This window comes from Trachinotus anak, unplaced genomic scaffold (genome assembly GCF_046630095.1).
Source record: "Trachinotus anak isolate AG129_WGS33_773 ecotype Australia unplaced genomic scaffold, CSIRO_AGI_Tana_v1 ptg000017l, whole genome shotgun sequence".
NCBI lineage: Eukaryota > Metazoa > Chordata > Actinopteri > Carangiformes > Carangidae > Trachinotus > Trachinotus anak.
Window position 1 is genome coordinate 921,443 of NW_027273868.1, and position 18,790 is coordinate 940,232.

Below are 18,790 nucleotides of genomic sequence, written 5' to 3' on the forward strand. Positions count from 1 at the left end.
GTGTCAGTCAGTTTTAAAAATTTGTAAACAGGAAGTAGATTGTCTAAATACTCTGAATGAGGAACAGCAAAGACAGTTGTAGAGTTAAAATTCAGAATTTAACAGCACAACAGCTGCTAGCAAAGACAACAAGGCCACTAAGTAATTCATTATCCATGTTACTTTCACCACTTTCGCTTAGGCTTTTAAGACCAGGGAGCGACCATTAGTGTAGCAAAACAGATGTATTTTAAAACTGAAACATAGGAGTGTGGACAAAGCCTGAATCACCTCATGCTCAGAGCTGCAATGAGAAGATCATCCAATCACAACAATATATTTACACATATGGAACATGGTCTAGCTCTTCACCCAGAATGACTAGATAGTGGCCCTCAACTGGAAGATCCCAAATGTTTCTCTCTGTATAAAGCCCCTTTTCCACTGGTCAAAAAGCCTGCTAAGACCCGCTAACATCGGGCTTTTGTCTGCAATGGAAAAGGGTTTAATTGGCATTCACACCTGTGTCAAATGATTCTGCAGTAGACATGGGTATTTATTGGCTCCAGCTCAGATCGGTTCCAGTTTGCACTGATGTAAATACAAAACCCGGGTGAACCCACTTTTGCTGCTGTAGCGTTTTTCAGAGCACAGATACAGGCCTGTCACCTGTCCAGCACGGTGCTGTTACACCAGAAACTCCACGGCTACACTGACCTTGGAGATACAAGAGTGAGCTGCAGCCCAAAAGTTTTAAAAACACACAATCACCGATCAAAACATCTCATACAGAGGCTCCAAGACTTTAACAGGCTTTTACCAGTTTGCAGGGCAGCTCTTCTACTCTTCCTCCACTGCTTCTGTGTGTGTGCTGTAACTGCATATGATGGCATCCCTCCTTGGAGTTGTGTGTGTCCTCAGTCGAGCAGAAAAACAAACTTGACTGTCAGTGGAAAAGAGGTCAATCAGCTTTTTTTTGTGGGTTTACCTGTATTTAAAAAACTTGCTTATACCTGATAATTTTAGTGGAAAAAGGGTACAACAGTTTTTTGGGAAAGCTAGCCATTTGTCTTCCCAGTCTCAGTCTTTAAGTCATTATGCAGAGCTATTTGAATATGAATTAACTCGGTCTTCACAGCTACAGTCCAGCACCACTCCCATGTTACTGCTGACAATGCATCAATCTGCAATTGCATCAATCTGCTCCATCCTACCACACCTGTTACCAAGACCTCAAGATATGTCATGTATCTTGAGGGAAGCAGCATATTTCCAACCTGGTGGGAGAAATCCACCATTTCCCAGCTGAGTACCATGACCTCACACTTGGAGGCACTGACTCATCCCAGCCTCTTCAAACTCAGCTTCAGCCAACAGCCCTTTTAGTAAAATGAGGTGTGAATACTGTGTCACTTTAATTTTGGAAACTGGGCTGGCTGGCTGTGACCTCAGAGGTTCATTAGATCTGAGCTTGTTGGAAACACAAGTCAGCAGTCTTCCTCATGTATCACTGGCCTGAGGCAACAGTAAGCAAGTGTTAAAGAGGCCAGATTCTGCCTGCAGTATGGACAGTTAAATTGGACAGGCATATTTAAGCCTGCTTCTCTTTTTGAACGTGAATGTATTTCCTTTCTTAGAAACATTTTGAATAAGAAATCAGGCGAAGAAGATGCAGATGTAGTGTTACTCCACTGCTGCAGTTTCCAGCTGTTGGTTTTCCTTTAAGACTGTCATTAAGACCAGTATCACTGTGTTGCCTCTAGGAGAGAAGGGCCAGATTTGAAAAAAGTGAAGTGCCAAGGTACTGGACATCTACATTTCCTATGTCTGCCCTATAAAACATAGGAATTTAAATGTGTGCAGTTAAAATAATGCACATTCTTATTTTATCTCCACTTTGTTTATTCATTTTCACAATTGAACATTACAAAAAGACAGGGAAAAACAAATCACCTTTGTTATCGTAGAAGCATGTTGATATTTTAATAATCACAATGATGTATTTAACATTTTATTTGCATTCAAACTCTTAACCTCCCTCTGCTCAAATAGTCTGAGTTGAAGCATTTTAATAAAATAAATATTTCTGTGCTTAACAACAGACAAATGAATGGGCTAATTATCAAAATGATGACCATCTAATAACCAAACAATGTAAAACAACCATAAACTTAGTACACTGTTTTTAACAACGTAGCATTAAATATCCGTTTTTAATTCAGTCTGACTCACCTAACCTTCTTCTGCTGAAACAGCCTGAGTTAAAACTTTCCAATAACCACTTCTTATAATATTCAATGTAAACACCCATAACTAGGTTGCTGTTTCATAGTTACATTTAACATCTGCTTTTATTCACCCCCACAAACTTAGAATATCACCAGGTTATTTAAATAAAAAACACAACATAGTTTTTAACACTCTGTGTTCAGACTGTCTTGTGCAATAATTTGCTCTTTTTTAAAATTAAGTCTCGCTACTGCACCTATTGGCATTTAACATAGAAAACATTTCAGTGCCAGAAATGACACTTTTTAGATTGCATTAGCAGAAAAGTTTGGCTCGTATGTGGTCAAAGTGATCCGCAGACAGTGTTGAAGGTGTTCATTAGACAGAGAGGATCGATTCTTTGTTTTAATAGCATTCATACGTGAGAAAATAGACTCACATGTGTATGTTGATCCAAACATAGTAAGAAGGAAAATTGCCAGCCTTCTCATGTTTGGAGCTTTCTCCTCAGTAATGTGCTCTGTCCAGAACACAATGCTGCTTGGCAGACTGAAGCACCTGCCTCAGGGCAGAGGATGCTTGCATGTCAATAATACATCAGCTCTAGTTTTAGGAAAGCTTTGAATGATGTCACTAACCCTATTGCTTGTGTGTTAAACCCTCCATCTACGTCAGCAGTGAAAGGGTCCCTGGCAAACTGCAGCACCTCTGTTGGTAGTTTGAAATCTTCAAATCTTGTGGCCCTCAACCTCTTCTGGCCCTTTAGTCCTTAACTTAACTAAACAATTAGTCATTGTCAGAGTGATCTGTGCTGATGAGGAGGTGATAATGTCACACATTTTCCTCCCCCGACTCCCTGTCCTCTGAGGGCAGGCAGACAGACAGACAGACACACACACACACACACACACACACACACACACACACACACACACACACACACACAATGACAAACAGTGCTATTCCAGTGACGCACAGAGAGCTTACCACATGAGCTGATGCTCTTAGCAGCTGAGTCGCCGGTTCGATTCCTGACTGGCCAGACTCTTTCCTGCATGTCATTCCACCTCTCTCTGCCCCTTTCCTGCCACTCTCTACTGTCCTATCTAATAAAGGCAAAAAGAAAAAAAGGGAAAAAAAGTGCACTTTAATACAGAGTCATGTAGCCTGTGGTAGCTAATCAAAGGTTCATTCTAGCCTGTGAAGATCACACTTATGTAGGTTGTACATATCACACACATTATACTGAGGTGCAACATAATAAGAAGGAGAGCAAGATGCCAAGAACAGCTAAAACAACAATTAGAAAGAGGAAACAACAACAGAGCGTGGAGGCGAGAGGGAAGCAGAGAGAGAAAGGAGGAGGAATAGAGTGAAATATACAGCAGATACTGGGATGAAAAGAGAGAGGATTCCAGGGGAGAGGGAAATAAAATACAAAGAGTGAGGGAAGACACACAATGGCACAGGAGAGGAGAAGACATGACATGTTCAGATTCAGCATAGACATAGACACTATAGTGGAAGTTTTGTGTCATATTGCTCGTATGATGTCAAAAATTTATTTCGCGGACGACACCATCATTGTCGGGCTCATCTTGGGAGGGGATGAAACTGCATACAGGGACGAGGTACACAATCTGTCAGGGTGGTGCTTAGGAATTAACCTCACACTGAACACCACCAAAAGTCAATATCTCTGATGACCTCTCCTGGTCACCCAACACCACAGCGACATTGAAGCTGCTGGTGGCATTCTACCGGACAACCATCGAGAGCATCCTTACATACTCCATCGCAGTGTGGCTGCACTGCTGCACTGCTGCAGATAAAAAGGCTCTGAAAGGAGTCATCAAGCCTGCAGAAAAAAATCACTGGCTGCTCCGGCTGCATGGATGCACTTTTATACTTTTATATTGACATACTTTTTACTTTTATATTGATATTGATGCAGTTTTAAACTTTTATATTTATTTATTGCATTTTCTTAAAATGTCCTATGTCTTTTGTCTTTTTTATGTTGGAATGCATCACTTTGAAGGTCACAACCAATTTCGTTGTATTCTATGCAATGACAATAAAGGCTTTCTGATTCTGATTCTGAAAATGACTTAACAGGTCTTTTCTCTGTCTATTTTTGGCTGCAAGATGCATGTCACAGAGACACTGAACTTCAAGATCACACGATGCAGCCGCCAAGCGTGAGACGAGTGTCTCAAGCAGGCAGTGTATCAGCTCTAATCCATTAACATATAGGCACCAAAATTAAAAACAAGATGTTCCACATACAGTGGACGCGACACAATGTGGCGTGTTACGTAGCTATGCCTTAACAAAATATGGAATTTGCCAATCAAATCAGGGTCAGAGGGGGATCAGAGGGGATGCAAAACCGCAAAAGTTACCTGGGGGGAGGGGCTCTGTGCAGTCACAACCTCCTTACTCTGCATTTTTGCCTTAGCTTCACACCACCAACCTGTGATCCCTAAGATCAACAGCCAGAGAGGAGGAGGCGAGGAGGGTGAAACTCCTATGTCATCCTTACACATGAATCTTTGCACAGGGAGCAAAAATAATTCTTGAGTACTGTGTGTGTGTATGTGTGTGTTTGTGTGGCCTATGTACCATGAGATTGTCCTTACCTTCAACCATGACACACATATCAAGAATATCTGTGTTTAGACTGGAGCAGGGAACTTACCCTCTTCCTTGTGTACACCACAGTCAGGCTCCACTGCAGCAGGATAATGGCTGAGTGTAATTGCAGTGTTTATTTGTGTGAGTGTCAGTGCTCCTGCCTCTGTCCATATTTCAGCCCCCTGCTGTCAGAACTTGTGGCAAAGCAAATTGCAAAGAAACCAAGGTGTACAGACAGACACAGTCAAGCTGGGCTGACACTTACTCAACTTGCCTCCGCATCTGTATGAGTTTGGCGACTTCTTTCCTGCAAACCACAGTATAAACTGACCAACTATGGGAACAGTAAACTTACTGTCTTCCGAGGATGGGTATTGAGGTTATTTGCCACTTACAAGGACTTCACTCATTCAACCTGCATACCACCAACACTGAACAGACAGAAATAGTTTGGATATTAACTCAGTTTCTTGTGTATTAACCCAGGTTATTAAAAATGGTTTCCAGAACTGGCAAGAGTTATGGTTTGTCTGAGCATGTCTACCAGTAGGCTAGCCTTCTGCCTGCTGCTTCCCAGTCAGCCAGCTCACGGCCTGCTAGCCTCCAGCCTGCCCCTGAGCCTGCTAGAGATAATCGATTTTAGAGATTAATGTTGATTCATATAATGATATGTTTAAAGTGACTAATAGTGCATCCACACTACTACATTTTAGTTTTAAAACAAATCTCTTTTGCTACGCGCAAGATCAATGTATGTGAATGGTCATTGTGTATGCGTTTTCAGGTGTGATTGTTTGGATGGAGATTATTATCGCTGAACCATTTGCTTAACTTTTCCCCCCTGAGTGCAATAGTCAAAATAATGTTAGCAGAAAGGAGAACACAGAGACACATTTAGCACAGTCACAGTATCATTGTGTGGTCTCCAATGTGAATCCCTGAGCTGCAGTTAGTGGAGATGGACGCAGGAAGCAGACACTCAAAGAGCTCTATTGGAAACATACAAATTCTCTATAAGAGGGGCTAAAGCTATCTCTACTGTCTGGAGAGGCTGAGGTACAGGAAAATGCTGAGGATGTTTTATGAGTCTGTGGTGGCCAGCACTCTCCTGTTAGCTGTTGTGTGCAGGGTTAGCAGGTTGAGGGTAGCTGATGCTAACAGACTCAACAAACTGATCTGTAAGGCAGGTGAAGTTGTGGGTATAGAGCTGGACTCTCTGTCCAAACTGTACAACTTGTCCCTCAGAGGGACACTGGACTTATTTCATTATTGTGTACAATAATTCAACTGAGTGCAGTAAGTGAAATTTTAATAGTGGACATTTACCTACCTATATGTTGTTACATTTACATTTATAAACTTTACATGATAATTTAAAGATATTTTTACATTTTATGTTCATATTTCTATTTTTTATGTTTTATGTTGATATTTGTGTTTATTTTATCTCTATTCTTTACCTCTTTAATTATGTTCTATTCTTGCTGTTACACTTCTATTCTTAATGAAGTAACTGTAACATAACCTAATTTCCCCCTGAGGATCAATAAAGTATTTTGATTGATTGACTGATTGATTGATAGACTTTGTCCTGACACAGAATTTTGGTCACCCGACGCCACAGCCTACATTCAACCAAATGCCAACATCTAATGACATTGGTGGCCAGGTTTAGGCCTGCAGGGTTCCCAGCCCCCTCTTTGCACTTCTCTTCACCCATGACACAACACACTGCCAGGACACTTAAACTCTGGACATTGCAACTCTCTCTTTATACCTCTACTTTTTACTACTACCTTTACTTATTTTATATTTTGTACATTTATATATTTTACTCTTTATATTTGTATAATTTGTCATTTTTTAATATGCTTATTGATGTACAATGTTTGGGAGAAATGGTATTTCATTCTTAACTGTGCAGAGTCCAGGAGACAATGACAATAAACAAATGTTGAATCTTGAATCTTCATTATGAGTGACAAGCAAAACACGTCACATATGTATGTCAATATTCCACCTTTCTTCCTGCATTGCGCACACACACACACACACACACACACACACACTACAAGCGCACAGGTCCTGCCCCCTGTATCGTCTCACACCTCCCCGTACACCCTCACCCTCAAACCTTCTGTTCATCCTCTCTGATATGCACTGCTGGTATGGGGTCTGACCTCTGCCACACACACCCACACACTAACTGTGTGTCTTAGCCCCCTTTCATTCTGCCCTTTCCTCTCAGAAGTCCCCTTGGATTTCTGTTTCCATACACCAGGTACTTCCTGTTCTGTCCTCTCTCTCCCACTGTGCTGGACGCACAAACCCTTTATTAAGTTCTCACTGAAAAACCTGCCTTTGTGTGATTATGCTGTTTGAAGCGAGGAAGAGGAAGTCCCTTTAAATCCAAACAAGTCTGCAGATGATCTGCTTGATGTTTCACTTTGAGGTTTCTTTCTTACTGAGCAGAGGTCCACAACACACACACATGCACCACACCTCTGAACTCAGCCACTGTTTGTCTGCAGTATACACAGCATGCTGAACCAACCTGCCTCTTTTAAGAAATAACTCTGCAACTTGGATCCTGTTTTCATAGTTTGAAGACAAAAGGAAGTTGAATAGTAGAATTTAGGGCTGTCAGCATTAACGCATTAATCACATTGAGATTAAGGACCAAGCATAACGTGCTTTTTTTATTCGTGTTAATCACATGCCACCAAAAATTCTTCATTTTACACCATTACTGGTGCTGTCACCAAATATTCTAGAGTCCTACGTCTGGCTGCTACTATTTTGACCCTTTGATGCACCCTTACTTTTTGTCAAGCTGCCACAGACACTTCCTACAAAGATTTTACATGGTGGAGCGAGAAACTTCATGACAAGTCATGTCTACGGGAGCAAAAGGGGGACTGTTCCGATTTGAATAAAGGGGCGTGTCTGGAGACCTAAAGTGTTTAAATCCAACGCCTGAATCGTTAGTTAGTCGTTGGTGAAGATCGAATGAGTTGGAAAATAAAAATATAACTTAGCCGGAGCTCTTCGACAGATAAATAAATCAGACATCTTCATAATTACATGTCAGACATGCTAACGCTAGCTTCTAGTTCAGACAGACTGACGGTTATGTGTCAAGCAAGAGATAACAGTTCTGAAATGCAAGATAACAGAATAATCACAATTTATCACATTTTATCACATAATCATGTGATAAACATGCGATAAATTGTGATTAACTATTGAAATTCAGTGATTAATCTGATTAAGAAAAAATTAATCACTTGACAGCCCTAGTAAAATTATTTCCCAAATTGTCCAGGGTAAACAGTTTAAAGACTGACTTCTGGTCAGTTTCTTCTGTTTGAGAGATTATTACCAATACTTGCACTTACTTTAAGTTTTACCATCAGATCAAGTGGTTTAGATCAGTTAAGCCCCTTTTCCACTGGTCAAAAAACCCACTAAGACCCACTAACATCGGGCTTTTGTTGGCAGTGGAAAAGGGTTTCATCAGGATTTACACCCAGGTCAAATTTATTGGCTCTGGCATTGATGTAAACAAAACCCAGATGAACCCACTAATTTTCACAACTTTTTCTGCTGTAGCGTCTTTCAGAACACAGACACAGGCACAGACACTGACACTGACTACTGATTACAGTACATATTGCAAAGGTCACACCTCCCATCACCCCACTTAGGTTACGTCCACATCAATATATTTTCATTTTAAAATAAACGCGTAAACGATCTCCGTCCAGACAACTTTTTTTGCTTTGTATCAGAAACAATCTCCGTCCACACAAACACACCTGAAACATATACAAACATGACCGCTCACCTACACTGAGCATGTGCGAGTTTCAAAATGTCTCTGTTTTTGCCTGTCCAAGACTACAACACAATCCCAGAATTTTCAAACTAAAATTTGTGGAGTGTGGACATAGCCTTAAAACACCTGAATATGAAATATTGTGACTGAGCACAGAGGCAGAGCTGCTATAAGGATTAAAAATTGTTAAAACATGTAACTATATCCAGTATAAAACACCCTTAAAAATGAAGTATGCAATGCTGGAGAAAGTTGATATATATTTGAAACACCTAACACATAAGCAATTTAAATTATGGCTCCAGATGGTATTTTGACCATGACGAAATTACAGGATGTGGTCAATAACAGACATGGTAATTCAGCAGGACAATGCCAAGCGAGAATAGCTGACATGTAGCTGAACCCACAACAGTTTTTATTTTGTCTTGCTCTCCTGAAGTCTCTGATTTTTTTTCCAATCATTATAGTGGCTCCCAAATAGTACTGTATGTTTGCATGATTCTGTCAAATTAGCAAAAATATTTTGGTTTCCTGCTTTTTCACACACAAATCTAATTTCACACTGAGCTGACTAAATTCAATACAAAGAATAACAACTCTTCCCATTAAAAAACTCGGCAGGTAAATAGTAGGTAAATGCTGCTATAATTATTTGTGAGGTGGGGGTGGAAAATTAACCATATACATACCTTGAGAGATCAATCCTAAACAATAACACTTCCAGGATGACTGTCTTACATGGAAAGAAAATCATCTGCAATCATCATGCTATGCATTTATATACTGTATAATTGATAGCGTTAAATATCATCCAGTTAAAAACCAATTCAAACAAAAAAAGGTGGGAACTGGGAGAGCAGATAATCAAGCCAAACTGTCAGCTTGTTTCTAACCTGTCTGATAGTCTTGCTGCTCATTTTTCTTGACCCATCCGTCTATATAATTTAGTGATTACAATGTTATCATCAAAACTGATGGAAATGATGACTGAAACGACAAAAACTAGATTCAAGTTGTAATAAAAAGAAATGATCTTTAAACTTCCCTCTGCTCCATGTGCTGAATAGTTTAACAGATCAGTAATGTGGCGGCCATAACGTGTTTGAGTCTCAAACCGAATGATGATCAAATGTCTCATTTCCATCTGAAAGTGATCCAGCAGGCTCTGCTGAGACTGTTATTGTATGCCACCTCTTGGAAACTTCTTTATCCATTCATGTGCAACAAGTATTCTGGGAGCATATGTTTTTACAGTAAAGGCTCCTCTAGGATCAGTTATTTCTTCACTTGTTATGGTCACTTCCTGTTTGAATAAATATTGTTGTGTGCTGGTTGCTCATTGAGCTCAGCTGCCAATCATGCTGGCCCACTTCCATGTTAAGTGACTGACTGCAGCATCTGACTAACACTGTAGGTCCTTCCTTTTGTATCTTCTTGTATACGGTGGCATTTTGCTCCACCTTCCCAGTGTGGTCATTTGGAACAGCTGTAAACAGTAAACAGGTCTGATGACATGTCATATGACCTTGTGTGTTTGAAGTATCTTTCTCTGTACCACAACAAGAAGAAGAAAATGCAGTTGTGTCCTGCCCCTGGAGCGTGGCTGCTAAACATAGACTCTAAGATTGCAAGATAGATTTTACTGAAGGTTAATAAAAAGTGTGTGTGTGTGTGTGTGTGACTGAGTGTGTTTGTGTGTTCAGATGGGGGATTGCACAGATAGAGATGTGTGTCTGTTTTCCCCAGAATTTGTTATTCTCAACTCTCCACCCAACTCCACCCTTCACCGGACGACAGAAACCAGTGGAGTGTTTGTGAGATGACTAAAGAAACTAAAGTGAGACGAACAAAAAGAAAGTGAGATTGAAAGGGTCTGGGAAGAGGGGAGGAGAAAGCAGAAGGAGGTGTTGAGAGAAGGAGGTGTAGAAAAGAGAGATTGTCATGGTGAGGAGAGTGAGAGTGGATGAGATAGGAGCAGGAAAGAGAAAAGGGGAGAAGAATGTACACAGTTATGACAAATTTGTTTATATACAGTGCATCCGGAAAGTATTCACAGTCCTTCACTTTTTCCACATTTTGTTACGTTACAGCCTTATTCCAAAATGGATTAAATTCATTTTTTACCTCAAAATTCTACACACAATACCCCATAATGACAAAGTGAAAAAAGTTTGCTTGAAATTTTGCAAATATATTAAAAACAAAAAACAAACAACATCACATGTACATAAGTATTCACAGCCTTTGCCATGACACTCAAAATTGAGCTCAGGTCCACTAATCATCCTTCAGATGTTTCTACAACTTGATTGGAGTCCACCTGTGGTAAATTCAGTTGATTGGACATGATTTGGAAAGGCACACACCTGTCTATATAAGGTCCCATAGTTGACAGTGCATGTCAGAGCACAAACCAAGCAATGAAGTCCAAGGAATTGTCTGTAGACTTCCAAGACAGGATTGTATCGAGGCACAGATCTGGGGAAGGGTACAGAAGGGTACTCTTCCTAGAGCTGGCCGCCCGGCCAATCTGAGCGATCGGGGCAGAAGCGCCTTAGTCAGGGAGGTGACCAAGAACACAATGGTGACTCCAACAGTGCTCCAGCATTGCTCTGTGGAGAGAGGAGAACCTTCCAGAAGGACCAAACACAAACCAAACACACGAGTATGAGGGTTTGATGCTGCTGCCGTAGGACCTTGCGAGATCCGTGCGTAACCCAGTACGGCGGCATCCATCTAAACGAAAACAACACAACTAGCTTCGATAGCCAGCTTAACTAAGCCCAACAAACAAATTTACCGATATACAATCCTCTGTCGGTTTGATACCTCCATCAAACCGCCAGTTTCTTCATCCTGGACGAAGAAACCTTGGAAAGCTTACAGGATTACGTGGACGAGTGTTACGACCAACTCGTCATGGGGAAAACAAACACCTCCCTCCTCGAAGAGAACCCGCTCAGAGTGTTCTTCTAATACACCTTCCTCACCCGATAGGGAATACAGCGATATCTTAGAATCCATCGATATTAAACTAACCAGCTTTGACGCCCGACTGGTTGAAGTCCTCCACAAGGAATTCCAAGCACTGCATGAATATCTGGAGTTTAGCCAACAATAGGTTGAATTGCTCGCTGCGGAGAACAAGATTCTCAGAGACTCCGTCAAATCCCATAATGTAGGTATGACGAAACTCTCAGGACGGATGAAAGAATCCATCCTGGATATCCAAGCGCGCAGTATGTGGGACAACCTTGTTTTCTCCAGAATCCCAGAGCATGCAGAGGAAGATCCTGAAACCACCATCAAAAACTTTCTACAGCAACAACTTAAGCTCCCTCCGGATGGTGTGGAAAACATCACTTTTCATCGGGTCCACTGCTTAGGAGGGACGAGGCAGAAAGGTCAGCGCCGAAGACCTGTCGTCGCTAAGTTCGAGCACTACAAGCAAAAAGAACTGGTGAAGAGCCAAGGCAGGGAGCTGAAAGGAACAGACTTCAGCATCAACGACCAATTCCCGAAGGAAATCCTGGAGCACTGCAAATCATCTGAAACAATAAAACAATATATGAACGATTTTGGTCCGTGCAATGCTTGGCGCTCAAGTCACCCCATGCTCAAAGAATACACCTTCTTCTCACCAGTCCACCACTCTTACTCCCTGTAAAATGGACCACAATTACGGTTGGAAAATACAGCAATAAAATGACTCACAGGCAGGTTTGGCATGTTTAACAGATGAGGGCTTTTATTCATCACTCTTCAGGAGCAAGCATCACCCAGCATCAGACCAGCAACACACAAGTTGTTAAAATGGCGCCTTTTTATACTGTGTATTGGCTAATGACCTCGGGAGACTCCACTCACAGGGATCCAGTGCCTGCTCACATATTAACACACCTTTCTTTTCTTACAACCACACGCACACGGCACACACACACACACACACACACACATATACATATCCTCATACCCCCATACACACATTCACCTCCTCGCTGCCAAACGAAACAAAACCCCACATTACATCTACTACAATAAAATACACATCTCTAAACCACCCCACACCAATTTACACTTGGTTACCCCCGGAACTATAAAACATGGTGTCCGTTGTCTGGGGAAGCCTTTTGCCCGAACACCCTGAAGACAAAGAGACTGGTGAGTAGTAAGGACACTTTATGCTCCCTCACTGCACCTTCATGCACTTATCGCACATACTACACATTACATCAACCATTACATTCTTTTGGCTCAACTCTAAGCTCATTGTTTTATTCCTTAAAACATGGCTGCACATTTACTCACATGTCCCTCTCTTTCAGGTGGAGCTGCGTGGCCTACACAGCACCTGCCATCCAATTACAATTAAAAAGGACAATAAATATGGAGACAAATATTCCAATCATCAATAGTGCAAAGTCTAGCCATACAAATGTGCAAAATGCAATGTTATCAAATGTATTGTGCAAATCTTCAATAAAGTGTGGTTGCTCCTATTGAAGTGCTTGTGCAATTATTGAAGTGCATGTATTTCCATACCCCTAACAGTCAAAAGTGCATGGTGCCATATTTACAAAGTCAGGTGATGAAGCGCTCTTCGTCACACTCCCGTTTAGACTTTTTCCTAACCAGCAACTCCTTCATGAAGGATATATCATTACTTACGGACGTGGAGCTTATTGATTTCTTCCAAAAAGAGTGGACAACTTTTTCTGCAACAAACAACCTGCCTGGCATCTCTCCTTGTGTTCTATGGAAAATGACAAAGGCTGTAATGCGAGACATTATAATTTCATACTCATCACACAAGAACAAAAAGGAAAAAGCACTCGAGATAGAACTAGATCAGAAAATTAAAATCTTGGAAGCAGCCCATGCCGCCTCTCAAGAAGAACACCTGTTGAATGAGTTGAGAAAACTTAAAATGAAACTAAAAGAATTAAGAGATATAAAAACCCAATTTCAGCTACAGAGATTACGCCTGGAGAACTTTGAACATGGTAATAAATCAAGCAAGTTTTTAGCAAATCAATTAAAACAGAACAAAGAAAAAGTCTCCTCAGTTACAGACTCCACTGGGAAAACAACTAAGGTCCCAGAGAAGATAAATAAAACATTTAGGAATTTCTATAAAAACCTATATTCATCCAACATTAATCCATGAAACTCTGAAATAGAGGAGTTTTTGCACAATATCGATCTGCCAAAACTAAACAAAGAGCAAATTATGGCTCTGGAGTCACCTTTCTCAATTGCAGAACTCCACGATGCCCTCCAACGTATGCCTAACAGAAAAGCCCCAGGTCCAGATGGCTTTCCAGCAGAATTCTACAAAACATTCTGGCCTACGCTGGCATCAGTATTTCATAGAATGGTTACAGAAATTAATGAAACCACCAGACATGAACTGTGCAAATATTAATCTCCTCCTTAAACCAGACAAAGACCCTGCACTTCCATCTAGTTATCGTCCAATATCACTCATAAATGCAGATCTTAAAATCATCAGCAAGGCGCTAGCTAGTAGAATTGAAAAAGTAACACCTTACATAATAGATTCAAATCAAAATGGGTTTATTAAAGGCTGTCAGTCCACTGACAACACACGGAGACAAATTGACCTAATAGACTTATGCAACATCCAAAATAAGAAAGCTATAATTGTTTCGCTGGATGCAGAAAAGGCTTTCGACAGGGTGAACTGGAAATTTCTTTTTGCAACCTTACAGAAATTTGGTTTCGGTGATAACTTCTTATCTTGGATTAAAACATTATACAGCTCACCTAGCGCTTGCGTCAAAACAAATGATCAAACTTCTCCACGCTTCAATCTCGAAAGAGGCAGCAGACAAGGTCGTCCACTCTCTCCCTCTCTGTTTGCCATATTTATAGAACCACAGGCAGCTGCAATGCGGCAAAATAATTATATTAAAGGGATTCAAACTGCAAATTTGATCCATAAAATTAGCCTTTACGCTTAGGATGTATTACTTTTTCTTCAAGACATACATGCCTCTCTTTCTGTGACTATAACAATCATAGATAAATTCTCATCCATCTCAGACTACTCTATTAATTGGAACAAATCAACTGTCCTTCCCATAGCTTTTGACCTCCAGTTCAACCGAACTATTCCACTACAACCTGGTGCAAACATCAGATACCTGGGCATCAACATTTCCACCAAGCTATCAGACCTGACACGGTTAAATCACATTCCCCTACATAAAAAAAAAATAGAGGATGATCTCACTCGGTGGAGTACTCTGCCCATATCACATATGGGAAGAGTAGCAACAATCAAAATGATGATCTTGCCAAAAATCAACTGCATTTTCTCAATGGTCCCAACTCATCCTCCCAAGGCTTGGTTCAAATCACTGGACTCCATAATATCCAAATTTTTATGGAAATCTAAGCCACCACAAATAAGCCTTAAAACCTTACAAAAACCCAAAAATCGAGGTGGTCTGGAGCTTCCAAATTTCTACAATTACTTTTTCGCCAATAGACTACAATATATCCTAAAATGGACTACACAAAGTCGAATTGACCATACTTGTCTGGACATTGAACAAACTTTCTGTAACACCATCCAAATCCAAGACCTGCCATTTATTAGCCCCATCATCAAACAAAATCTCTGCTTTAAGAGCATCAATATCAGCACATCACTGATGGACTGGTGGGAATTTCTAAAAATGAATGGGTCTTCACTGGTCCCGTGCAAACTCTCACCCATTTGGAACAATCCTGACATCCTGCAAAATAAAAAAAACAATAAACTTTACAACATGGTATAATAAAGGAATAAGATGCCTAGAACATATTCTCCAAGACAATCGTATGATCCCATTTGACAAAATGGTAAAACTTTACAGCACTGACAAAAACAGATACCTAGAATATCATCAGCTCAAATCCATCATTCAAGCTAGGTTTAACCTTAAGCTATTAGAGCTCGAACTCCAACCAAACGCAAACTTTTTAAAACTTCCATCCCAAAAAATACTCTCTAGAATTTATGTAAGTTTAGCCGAATTAGAGCCAACTCTCTCGCTCCCAACTCTCAAATGGGAAAAATACTTACTCATCAATCCAGACTCCAATTTCTGGATAGAAATTTCACCTTCAGCATGACTCAAAACTCCAACCTGCAGCTGATACAGTACAAAATTCTCCACAGGGCACCCTACACAGGACAAAGGATGTTCCAGATCAGAAATACTAACAGATGTATTAGCTGCAAGAATGATGCACCAGATAACTATCTGCATGCTTTTTGGCACTGCTCACCGGTCAGCAATTTCTGGCAAAGGATTCATGCTTGGTGATCTCACTTACATTAATATGGACACAAAAAAATCTTGCATGCTTCTCACAGTCCTAACCGTGGGGGCCCATGCGGGGCAGGGATGGAGAACGTATTGGGGCCAGTCAGGTATCTGGCCTCAGTGGGGGATGCATGCCTCGCCTGCCCTTGTTGCTCCCCTGTACCACACACCACATTCCACATGACACTAGGGCTCTGAGGGGTGGTGCGGGGATGAGGCAGGTTGATGGGCAGGACTGCCCACCGGCCCTGCTATTGTTGTCGTGCTGCTCCTCAATTTTAATTGCACATTAGATATCACATGACACTAGGGCCTTGGGGGGCAGGATGGGGCAGGTGAGACTCTGCCTTCTACCAGCGGTGGAGTACCCATGCCCCATCTGCTCCCTCAATTTTAATACACCTTCATCATCCACACGGCCCACAAGCCATATGACACTAGAGCTTTGGGGGTAGGGAAGGGCGACCTGCTAGCGGTGGGGTGCCCGTGCCCTGACCGCTCCCCCAATCTTAATGCGCTGTAGTCACCCACACACCCAACTCACTCACGCACTCATACGCACATACACACTTTGCACCCACACCAGACGCAGGGTGGGGAGAGGGTGGCTCAAACGACCCCCCCCCCATCTATCTGTCCCTGGTACCATGTGGACTTTGCGAGGAGCCTGCCATGCGGCGGAAGAAGATCCATTGCGGGGATGTCGTGGGTGGCCCTGGTGGGGGTGGGCGGCCTCCTCTTGTGGGTGGTGGGCCGGGTGGTGGGCTGGGCCATGCTGCAGGGGTTAGGGCCTCCAACGGGTAATCCATTTCTGGGATGCTCTGGGCCCTACCAGCGAATTTGGGGAGGGATTGGGTTTGGGCTGGGCGGGGGGGCATGCTGTTCTCTATCCCCCCAGGCTTGCCCCCCCTGTGGTGGGGTGGGGACTCCACCTGCCCTCCTTCAACCATTTGTCCTGCAGGGTCACTGGGGCCGGAATACCAGGCCGCCACGGTGGGCTGGGGTCTTTCCTGCTGGGGGGTTGGGGCCTCTCTGGTGCGTGGCGGGCTCTCCGCCAGGGGTAGGGGCGGGCCTTAAGTTGCCGGGGCCATTTGGCTCTGCATCTGGCTCGCACTGGGGTTGGTGGTCGCGGGCTGGCTCTGGGGCTTTCTGCCCACCTCCTTGCACTGGGGTTTGCCTCTGTATTCCCTTACGGGTTCCCCCTTGGGTCGGGCACGTGGCTGCTGGGGGAGCATGCTGCCACAGGTCCTTGGGCTCTGGGGGTTGCTGGGAGTCTTGGTGGCCTGGTTTCTGGCCACCTGTGCCTTTGGTCTGGGGGGGGCAGTGTTACTGCAGCCCCCACATCAACTACCCACCACATCCAATGACAAATCGCTACACACATGAACACATACACAGACACACACACACACACACCTACCCCTCTTCTCATATACACACACACACACACACACACACACACACATACAGAGCATCTAATGATTAAGGACTATAGAGTGACCATAGATGTGGATATTGTTAGTTATTGTTATTGTTAGAATAGTTATTTTGCTGTTGTTGTGTTGTTGTTGTTGTATTTCTCCATCTCTCCACGCCCATTCTCCTTTTCCCTATATACTCTCTGTTTTCCTCTTCCTGTCCACTCTCATTCCTGATGCAGTCCGATTGGTTGGAATATGCGACAGGAGGAGTATCCCACACTCCTTCGCAGAGTAAATCTGCTCCAACAACACAAGGCATCCAGACCATTCATACTGCTTGCCAGTGATATTGGGACAGGACACAAAAAAAAAAAAAAGAAATATGAAACCAAACACAGGATTCATGTGGTTTTTGTTTATTTCATTGTTTAATTTCTGATTTAAAATATGCGCATCCTTTTTTATCAGAATTATAAAGGCGTGCATACGCATGATTCCATTTTATAAATCTCATTCATTGAGATTTTGGACCCACATGTATGAGCCTCATTTCCACTCCACAATTAGCCATAAATTGATGAAGATGCTCCCTTAATCCATCAGTTTGCAGACAAAAACACTGTCTGTACCACAAGTTGTCAGGTAGGGCACAGATAAGAAAGACGAGAGAGATGCGCAGTTTCCCAGATTGCTGGTCAGATTACAAACAGGAGCTCATCAGTTTACCTCAATACAATAACTCCACCTGTAAAGTCCTGTTTTACTCTAGATTTCATTTGTCGGGACTAGAGACGTCTTCATCGGGCCCCAGACAAGTGTCTGAAATTGTGATTGAAGCTTAAAATAATATGAACACTTTACAGAATGCCTCACAATAAATAATCAGGATATAATATGAAACAATCCTGAAGGAAATACTGAGCACACAAAAACAATTGTTTCTGATTATGAATTGTAAGATTCTTATAAAACTTAAAATGATAATAATGAATTTGAAGTTAAACTTCGTGTCTCCTCTATATTTTACATTTTCACTTTACTGTATCTAACTTGGCTCACTCTAAAAAACGTATCCACGTGGCCAAAAGAATGAGGTCTGCAAAGTTTCAGCAAAAACTGTTTTTATAAATACCAATTCACCTGCGGTAAATGGCATATGCATGGTTTTTGTGTGTATGCATCATTTATGCATCTGACCCTAGGTTTCATTTAGTCATTTAGTCATTTAGCAGACGCTTTTATCCAAAGCGACTTACAGAAAGGGGAACAATCAAGGTTAAGTGCGATAAGAAGTGTTAGCGCAGCAATAAGTGCTAGTGACGATTCTTTAAGTGTAGGTTTGTCGC